Raw genomic sequence first — 11,547 nt, forward strand, 5'->3', positions numbered from 1 at the left:
TCACAATCAGTAATGTGTCATCGTGTCTTGTCAAGTAACAAATGCTATTTACGGCTTAGGGCATCACTGATGAAAATGTGATCTAAAATTCTAGATGAACTTTGAAGCCCCTTTAAACTCTATATAGGCTGATGCTAAATTATGAATCTTGTCGACAAGGGCAGGCGTAGGACGCCCTCTGGTGGACAAAACGATGTCGCTGAAGTTAATTTCGGGTTTGAGACACTGAAAGTAGATGAACATTCTCAGCGACGCCATTAATTGATTTCATTGTATAATCGAGTACATACGTATAAGTACAATGATCCTTTAGTCTTCAATGCGTAACCATTAGAGCTCCACTGTCAGTGATGCGGAGGTTATCAGATAGGTGGACTGTCTGTCAACATTCATCGTCTTCTCTGAAACCCCTGGTCAAATTGCTTTGAAATTCAGTATGCAGCTACCTTAGAATGGCCTTAGTACCGTACAAATTGTGGTGAAATATATTTTGGGTGGGGAAAGCTTTTGCTGTTTGTGGTCAAAAATCATTTTGTCTGAAACTCAGATTGCTCTGAAATTTATTATGCAGGTTCTTAAAGTGGCAGTCCCACTTTGTATTAGTTTTAAAACGCATTATTTTAATGCCAAAGGTCGAAATTTGACATTTCTACTACGCCCGGATCGTGCGATATCAATAAAAACGTGTCGAAAAATTGAATTCTGGTGGCCCACCTATATGCAGTTTCCGAACATCGAACGTTCGGCACAGTGGCCGTTGTCAACGAAGCTAGGGGTACATGTACATATGCGTTCTTCTCGCGCGTTCGAATCGAACACACAGTGCGCGATAAGAACTCTGCATGGAGCAGGGGGGATGTGCACGAGAGGGCGCTATTGCGTTGATCGAACGCATGTACCGTCAGTCCGTCGCGATACGTCGTAGTGAAAACTTCCGGGTTGTCGTAGGCCAAAGTGAAAATATGTTGTGCAAACTCCAGCATTGCGGTTTCTGCCTAGACTTTCCTTGACTTTGCTCTCCGTCCGAGACTCTTTCCATCAGAAGAGCTCCGTAAATCTTTACTCTTACTCATTTTTTGCTCATTTTTGTACTTTGGCCAACGGCCCGGAGCTCGTGACCACACGGACGCAATGTTGTCATCTTACGTCACGGTCGCCTGATTCGAACTTGGGCGCACGAGACGTAGTATAGTAGAAGTACTTTACGTTGCCGAAATTGCATATTAATTAGGTAACTTTAGACATCAGGGGCGACTAAATAAGGGTGGAGCAATTTGGAGCAATCATTTTAGACGGAAATCTGACAATTTGTCTACAACATACTTCAGTATTGAGACTTGCGGTATTAAAATAAAGTAGAAAACTGCATGTTATCAACATCTCTTCATCGTCGTACAACGTAATCGGCCAATCTGAAAAGGAGGGTTAACATGAAAACAACTCTACAATTTCGTGTTGGTTGTGTCCCAAAGTACTTGCAATTGGAATCTGGAGTGAAATTCAAAATAATTAGAAGAAATTCTGAGAAAAAAATCGAGATTTTATTACTCATGAATTATTCATATTATGCAAATTAACCAATATTTTAAGCCAATCACGTCGTGCACATCCCCCCCCCCCCTGGCATGGAGAATGCAGTGTACCCGCTCACGTCACTCACTAGGATAGCGTTAAACACAAATCGAACCTTCGGGGTATTTCGAGTTAAAATCGAAACGATCGTATACGCTCGGAAATAACATATTTTTATTGATATCGAACGATCCGCGCGTAATTGAAACGTCAAATATCCATTTTTGGCATTAAAATAACGCGTCGCAGGATTGGAAGGGGTTTCTATTTTTCGAAAAAAAATTAAGAACATCTCAGAAATGACATCCCTATGCTTTGAAAGTTCGCATGCAACTTCGTAGGGTTGACCTTAGTCAGGTTTGTTCAAAATGTGGTGAAATTTGCATACTTGTCGTCTGGGGGCATTTTACCTGTTTTATAATAAAACTCAATTCAGTCAAACTGTAATCAAATTGTCCTGAAGTAAACATTTAAACATCTCCAGACATCTAAAAGTTACTTTACACACGTCAGTTGGGTGCAAATATGTAGCTGGTCATCACAACCTGCATACTATTCCTGTTATCAAGTCACCTCACCATTTCTGCAACTTATGATAGTGGAGTCCATCGGTTGTTTGTTTTCAACATACAATTTCTTCAAAATTTTGACAAAACGATTCTTTCCAAGATGCACTGGCAATATCAATACAAACTAAATATGCAGCAATGCCTTGCATTTATTTTTAATTGCAAGTAGGTAAATTTATGACTCAAAAGCAGCAAAAATAACTAGACTTCAAAATGCAAAGTTACATTCGGTCACTCGAACAAAAATCTGAATTTGTCTGAGACTGAATTCGAAACCAAAAGTAAATCAGAGCGATTTATTAAGGGGGCGAGTAACCAAGGACGCCGATTTTTGTCAGATTTTCGTTTTTCACATAATTCGGTGGCTTCGATACGTGTCTTGGTAATGGCAATAGCCTTTTTCTTCAAAACGTATTTCGAAACAGAAATTATTGAATGAAAAAATATTTTGATCATCAACACACCTCATATGAGTACAATCTGCATTGTTATTGTTGAAAGTGTAATCTAGTCCGGACCAGAATTTAATTATCAACAATAACAACGGTTATTCCACATGTATAGGCTACATTGGCAAGCAGAATACTGGACATTTGAGCATTATCTTTAATTTGGCGTGCGTTTTAATGTCAAGAATGCTATTCTTGTTGTATCGGTGACTTTTCAAGACATCTAGGTCGCGATATGTTACACCCCGAATTAAAATTACAGGGGAGAATTTGAAGTTTTGATCACTTCTGGTGTCTTTTGCAACAATTCCATACAATCTGTCGTAAAAATTGACTCCCCTTCCCACCATTCATTCATATAACAGATCGGAACCCCCCCCCCCAAAAGAAAAACAAAACAACTTCTTTGTTAAAGTCAACACCCCCCCCCCCCCGTGAAAAGCGAATGTTCCCTTAGTCCAGTTCATTGTCAAAAAACTGCTTTGTTAAAGTTAATAGTTTAATTCCCAGCCCTCACCCAAACAACGCCTATTAAACTGGTACTAGACTGAAAGATTCAGTCGTGTGCGGGCGCTCTGCTCATGCTAATCCATTGACGTAAGCCAATTGGGGATTTTATCAGTTGGCCAACATCGCTCGAAATGCAGAAACGACGTCATTTTGTTATGATTTCGCAGGCATTCTTATCGTACTACATGTAAGAATTAGTACTGATTGACTCTAAATCCCATTTGTATATTTAATCACTTTTAAAATAAGGCATGGCGTGTGCAGGAGCTCTGCCCGACGGTTGAATCTTTCAGTCTATATCAAAATATATTGTTAAGGTGGCACTGCATGAAACACGGCGATTTCGGTCAAATTTCACACATTCGGACAAGTTTGGTTGTCTTGCTCTTACACTACAGTAGCAAAGACATCTTGGTCAATAATGTAACTGACTACTATAAACCTCTTTTTTGCATGTAATGTTGACATGTCCACGTGATGTTTGCATGTTTATTTGTTATGCAAATTTGTGCACCAGTAGGAAAATGTTAAATTTTCGCCCCACTTTTGAATGAATTTAACTTCGCTCAGCGTAGGTCAAATTGCTCGAAAATTTCAAAAGTAATTTTATATGTATCCTACACCAAAATGGTATTTTTGTTTGTCGTTAACACGATCAGAGCAAAAATAATCATGCATTTAGTTTCTCTTATCAAGGCCTTTTCCGCGATTTTTGACAAGTCAATCTTTCGAAAGCTGTCAATCAGCAAGGAGAGCAGATATCGCAAAACAAAAATACACTTTTTCCTTCATAAACTCAATTTTAAAATAAAATTTTAATTTTCAATAAGACCCTTCAAGTTTTTGACTTAAATTAAACTGTATGACATAATACCAAAATTTAAGTTTTTTACCCCCAAAACTCACCCACCTCAGTTATTGAATAACATTTTGCCAAGTTATAAAACCTCAGATATTCAGCTTTCTAAAACCCATCTTTTATAAGAAATGTTGCTTTGAAAACAAGCGTGCTGGTTGCATGCAGTGCCCCGTGTACCTTAATTTTATCCAATATCATACAGAAATTTTGAAGCCCGGGTTGAATAATTATATCTGTTTATGACGCGTCTTACCACACTTGTCGTTTGCAACCGATTCTCACTTCCTTCGCTTGAGTCGAAATGAATTATTTCATTTTCAGGATACCTACAAACTTTTAATACGGTGTAATTGGTGGCTAAAGCCACTGAGAAAGTTAGTTTTTTTAACTGGACTGTAGATCGTTTTGATAGAAAGTAGATCCGCACTCACTGCAAATCAAGAAACTGCTTGATAAGTGGTTCTTTTTTATGCACTCAAGACGATGAGAAATTTATTCTTCTCATTTAATTATGCAAATCAAGAGGTCTGGTAACTATGCAAATCAAGAAAAACCATCAAATTGAGTCCATGAAAATATTATTCCACAAGGAACGGAAGTCTATGATGTTTCGATCTTCTCAAAACTATACCTAAAAATGACATTTCTCCATAATACAATTATTGAAAAATGCAAATATCTAAATAACTGTACTAATAGAACGTGTTCTCTTTGTGAAAATAACCCGTGTAGGAATAATCACAGTTCTTGATAAGAGGGACTGTTAAATAACTGAAAGTTCACCAAACCCAACTTTAAAGCTGCAGATAGTGCTCATATGACCACACAACTTTAGCCATGTACTGGAACCATAAGACTAACATGAATAGTTCGAAATGTATATAGTGAATCAAAACTCAAAGCACAAGACTGAAATAAGTTATAATGTATGCGAAGATATGCTAGAATAGCTCACCATGACGAATCGATTGAAATAACTTTGAAACATGTCCCATATCTTTGTTTTCCTCTAATGGAAAATGACCAAATGGATCTTTTACATATGTAATATGAATTTCGTCCTGTATGAATATGAAGTTTACGCCTGATTGACTAGAATAAACAAATGAAACGACAAAAGGCTTTATTTCCTTCATTACCACCATTTAGGTTTTCAATTTCAGTATTCGATGCGAAAAGATAGTTCTCCTGGTGCTTATTCACCCCTACTCCTATTACAGTGTAATTTGCTTCTGTTCTCTTCACATGGAACATCGATCTATCACAAAGTTGGCCATCGAAGGTGAAATGTACATCTGGGACAGATATTTTGATACTATTAATCAAAAGTTTAAGTCTTTCACTTTCGAGGTGCATATGCGTATCAAAGCATCAGAAAAGATGCATATATCTTGCAAATACAGGTGAGTTGTAACAATCCGTGGCATTTTCAGGCCAACAACTTTTCATATAGAATTCGAAATCACAATTATCCCTACTCGTCCATTCGATGTATATTTGATAAGAATATTAAAACACCTCAACACACAGCGAATCACTGGCCTAGATCAAGGAAAGTGTAATGTTAATGAATGAAACGATTGCCGTTTCAAAGGGTTCACAGTCTCCGTTCACCAAACGTCCCAAAATATATTCAAAAGAATGAGCTTGCTGGTGGTGAAGCTGCTCTCGGCGACTGATTTTGTGTTGGTCGTCTTTTAGAGGGTCGTCACCAAAACGGCTCTCCCTGGTTAAACTGCCCCCTGCTCTTTCGTACATAATCACTGCATCGTCGACAGAAGGTATCACATCATCTGTTAAACGTGCAATCCTGTTGTTACCTCTGGCCAAGACATCTGGCACTCGAGAATTGAAACCTGGTATGGAAAAAATATTACAGTATCAGAGGACATATTATTTCGTTTTTCAGCAACTAATGACGTACTTATATTCTTGACCTAGGACATCCGGGAACTTGCGGTTTGTCACGTCATTTTTGCGTCACGCTGAGGTGAAAACAAATTTTGAAGTGTGGCTTTCTCAATCTTTACATCATCAACATTACGTCGATGATAAACACTAGGGGACGGTCATTCCACGTTGGGAGGGGGTGGTCAGAAACGACAAAAATCAGAGCAGAAAGTTTGGAAAACAAATTCCAGACTTCTCTCTAAAATAAAAAAATATATTCAGAACATACCGGGTAATAAGACTTCTGCAAATTCAGAAAAAAATTGTAAATCAATTTTCATTTGAAAAAAAATAAAATTTGAAATATTCAGACGTAAAAAATTCAGAATCCTATCGTGACCATTCTGTCCTTTGTCACTTAATTTCTTGCTCGCCGTCCTGTATTGTAAAATCTCATTTCACCTCATGCAATGCAGGCTTAGCACTACTACATTTGAATTCTTATATGTGTATTACTATGAAGGATGGGACCCCTCCTCACCAAAAGTAGGGGTCCCACTGCAAAATTAGAAGTCCGGGAAGCAAAATATGGGGTTAACGCAATCCCTACGCAAATAGTGAGGTGAAAGTGAAGTCATTCCGCGGTCAAGAATATAACGTCATTGTATACGAGTATTTTCGCGGATTAGTACAAATTCGAGCAGTGGGCGAGAATTTCTGCGCTCCGCGAAAATACGAGTATACGATGACGTTAACAGAGAAAAATATCATGGGTTATATGTTTATCACATGAACAGTCTTCTTATGGTATTTTGGAGTTTTGGAGCATTAATCGAGCTTTCTGCAAGGAATTATTACACAGGCAGATCGCATAGAAAACAAGATTCACAAATGCGTTTTGAAATAGAGATTTATTGTTCATTTATCAACAGAATAAAGTAAAATATATCTTTCTGTGGCCAGTTTCATATCCTTGTGGTCATACTGATACGTGCGCTACCCGATCGATCACGAGCTGCCGGTGGTTCACGAAGAGCGGCTATAGTTTTATTACTCACGTTACTGTCCATATGTCCTCTACAATGCAACGGTAATTTATAATGTTGTTGCGTCCGGGAGTTTCGTCTATATAGAATGCACGATGGTTTAACTTTAGCGCCACGTTTGACTTCCCGAAATTTGTTGGCATGAATTGTTGAAAAATAATAGCAGCAGGGTTTGCCATGGATTGATGTGCGCGTGTGACGTAGACCAGGGATACGGGGTTTTGATCTGTCATGTCACAAAGGTTGAGATCTGTGCACGTGCCCGTTCATGTGATAACGGTTATTGTGAATTTCGTATGTTTTGGGAAATCTAAAGGAGAAATACCTAGAAATTGCAAATCAATTAAGGTTCCAGTATAAGAAATTGACCATTTTTCGACTCTTTTAATTGAACAATTCTTAACAAGCTCATAACCCCACCAAATTGTATATTTTCTGAAAGCCTGGATAGCCTATAGGAGAACATTTTGTTAACCACAGTGTCACCACTGTTTACATAACTATCATGTGATAGGTAATTTGCATAATCTTTCAAGAATCAGTTTCCTAATGTTTTGTTTCAATTCAATCTATCTGCCTCAAATTTGCACAAATACAAGCTGTTATAACGCTCTTCAAAGTGTCTCAGATTTTTATACTTTGCTTAGTTTTTTTTTGTAGCACACTCCGAAAGGAAAAAGACTATTAGTGTGTAAGTTTTTTGTCATAAACAATCTTTTTAGAAGGTTTAAAAAAATTCTGAGACACACTTTTAACGATCAGTTTTGATATCTTGTACTCACACAAATTTCAGCCACATATCTTAATTAAAGGATTGAAACAAAACATTCGGAAAATAGATTTTTTGAAAGATTATGCAATAAACTGTCATGTGACAGTTATGCAAACAATGTGTGACTGTGGTAACCAAAATATTCTCCTATGTCTAGGCTTTCAGAAAATGTATAATTTGGTGGTGTGAGAGCTTGTTAACTCCAAGAGAATTGTTCAATTAAAAGGGTAGAATAACGGTCAATTTCTTAAAACGAATCCCAGTTAGTAGAGTTCGCTAAAGTCACAAAGTGCGCGCCCCTGTGAAGCCACTAAAAGCACGGTATATGTCCCTGACTTGGATCGGACTGCAAGGTAATAAATACGTTTTGGATGGGGATGCTTCAGCTCATGGCCAGATCAAAGTGGCCATTACACTTTGGGAGGGGTGGTCAGAAACGGGAAACAAATTTCAGAGCAGAAAGTTTTGGGGAAAAAATCAGACTTCTCTCCAAAATAAAAAAAAATATTCAGAACATAACCAGTAATAAAAACTTCTGCAAGATTCAGAAAAAATTGTAAATCTATTTTCATTTGAAAAAAAATAAATTTGAAATTTTCAGACGTAAAAACTTTAAGAATCCGATCGTGACCACCCCTCCCAATTTCTAATGGTCTGTCCCTTATAATATGGTAAGGATGTGCGAGAACTACGCGCGTGTGGAATTTTTGCTGTTATCATTTACCTGCTTGTGAATTCAGCAAATAATTCACAAACTTAAGTTAGGTGGCGTACATGGCCAACTTTTCTACGCAATTTGTATGTATTGTCATTGAATGATTTTGACAGCTCTTTGAAGATATTCACTTTACCTTCTAGTGGGTGCCTGTTCTCCATGCTGGCACAAAGCGTTGCAACCCAACTTGAGCAACATTACAGGCGATGAAAGATACACAAAACTTCTCGGTTTCGTTGTACATGTTGATGAGCATTCGTCGCTGCATGCTTATCAAGGCCGCCTTAATATCATAATTCGTCCGCTGGTTGACTTCTGGCCATGCCCTTTCCGCTCGTAGATTTTCTCGCGAACGGGATTGGACATAGGCTGGACAGTCCCGGAAGTTTCGGTAGTCTCGCAACTTGTTTTGAACGAAGTTCATCAAACAGAACTCTCGACCATGATCGATGCGAAGCATGTCCCAAATACCAAACTCAAGTAGTATTTCACGGTAAACTTTGTAAATTACAATCGGGTTTTTGATAGGCATTATCACAGATTTAACGATCTTACGGCTGAAGCCATCAATGAATAAGACGTGAGTAACTCCAAATGCAACAAGTTTTTCGTTTTGGTCTACATGAAGTTTGTGTCCGAAGTACGCTGCATAATACGGCACCGGATTGGTTTGTCTTGCCGTATCGTTTCTTCGTCTTTCGTGAAAATCAGGATGAGACCGTCTCAGGCTGTTTCTAAGGCGAACACGTCCGATCTTTAATCCATTAGCATCTAAATATCCCAGCATTGTTTTGACACCATACGTTGGTCCCACTTCTTGAATTGCGTTAGAAACACGTCGATCAAGTTCGGGACCATTTAAACGCTGAATGTTATGTTTAATGCAATACCTCCGCACACTACGCTCAGATAACCCTCTAACATTCGGGTAGAGACTTTGCAGGTGGCAACTGATGTATTTGTGACTCTTGCCGTTATCAAGAAATGACTGGATGTAAGCACTGTCAAGCGATAGCTTTTCTAAATCCATGGCGAGTATCCGCTTTGCTTCTGTGACTTCTAGTTGTCAGCTAACGTATAGAAAAGGGTGCTCAAACAGGAAAATATTGGTGTACTTTCACTGCATGTATTATGTCCCGTGGGAAATGATTCCCCTGAACCATACCTATCACTTTTTGTTACTTTTAATCCATTTTGTAACATAACGAGAATCCGCGCTGCGTCTTTCAACAAAATTGTTACATTAATGTCCAGCGGTATTTCTTTGTGTAATTGTGTTGACATTAACCAGGTCATGTCAAGGTCCCACGCAAGTAGTTGAATATAGGAAAATCTAAATAAGTCGGAGCCAATTTCCATTTCTAATTTCCTGATAACAATGGATGATTAAAGAAGACTTTTATGTTCCACGACGACGTTATGCGTACTCCTATATGCCAACACCTGACTTCTGAAATGACATTTTTAGTCTAATTCGTAACTGCACATTGTCGATTGTCGACAAGAATTAAGGTTGGCCGAATAATGTACCGCGCACAGAGGTTATTTCTAATTCTCAAGTTCAAGTCAAGAAAGCTTATTGAATATCGAAAATGGCCCAATTTCAATGCGCGACAACCAGATGAACTAATTGAATGATGGCATTTACCCCATATTCAACTCCTCTCTTTGATTTTCTTATGGAAAAATGGTTGGCCGAATAATGTCACGGATTCGACGTTATGTAGTACTCCTATATGCCAACACCTGACTTCTGAAATGACATTTTTAGTCTAATTCGTAACTGCACATTGTCGATTGTCGACAAGAATTAAGGTTGGCCGAATAATGTACCGCGCACAGAGGGTTATTTCTAATTCTCAAGTTCAAGTCAAGAAAGCTTATTGATATCGAAAAATGGCCCAATTTCAATGCGCGACAACCAGATGAACTAATTGAATGATGGCATTTACCCCATATTCAACATCCTCTCTTTGATTTTCTTATGGAAAAATGGTTGGCCGAATAATGTCACGGATTCACACCAGAAACTGCAGATGATATATACACAGAAACAAACAAAATAAAAAAAAATGACCAAAGTTACTGCTAATGGACCTTTAATTCAGGTATAGAATGCTAACAGAGCAAACTCAAGATCGAAAGTAATCCGTGACATTATTCGGCCAACCATTTTTTTACCCTGAAATCAGAGAATGAAAATCGACATATGGGCAAATTTCATGATTTCATCGGTTCACTTGACCATTTACATTAAAATTGGACCATGTTTCGATCTTGAATTTGCTCTGTTAGCATACTATAAGCTTATCTGAATTAAGAATGGCATGTTAAGCGCGGTATCTTTTGCGGCCAACCTTATTTTTAATCAATAAATGCAGATAGAAATTACGAATTGGAGTAAAATGCTAAATTGTAGTTGCTTTTCCCCGGTACGAATAGCGAGTTTACAGACGAAACCTCTATTTGTGCAATGTTAAAAGCAAATCGAAATTAGAAATTAGAAATTTGCACCAAGTGATTCCAACTTATTTAGGGAACTTTCATTTTTGACGGGGCGGGGGTCGGTAGATAGCAGGGGATTTAGATTTTTCAATACTGTTCGGGGGTCAGACACTAAAAAGACAGTTTGGGGAGTTGCATTTTACAAATTAGCTGTTTAATTATGGTAATACCAACAAAATTGAATGATACATAGCACACAACCATGAATCGTTGTAAATTTCAATCCGTGACAAAACGCGGCCAATCTGTTTACCACAACGAAATTTTAATATAGACATTAGAAAATAGATTTTTTGTTGATTTGTCTTGTACGCTACAATCTATTGAATATTGAAATATACTCATATTTCTATTTCCTATTTCTAATATAAGCGTATGATTTCGAAATAAGCATAATGGTAAGTACGGATAGCAGATTGCGGCCAACGCGAAGCCTTGTTCACTCACCAGCCCGACGTAAATTGAAAATAGGAAATACAGGCTATTTCCTATTTCCAATTTGGTGCAGACATGTGCAGTGGCATGCTGCGTCGCTAACGCAGACGTCAGAGAGACGGTGCGTCGCACGGTAATTGTTACACTGTAACACAGCCCCTGGGAGGGACTCTGACTGTATATTACATTCATCGAATCATCAGCGCGGAAGTGGATTCGTATTTG

Source organism: Ptychodera flava, chromosome 9 (assembly GCF_041260155.1).
Source record: "Ptychodera flava strain L36383 chromosome 9, AS_Pfla_20210202, whole genome shotgun sequence".
NCBI classification, from domain to species: domain Eukaryota; kingdom Metazoa; phylum Hemichordata; class Enteropneusta; family Ptychoderidae; genus Ptychodera; species Ptychodera flava.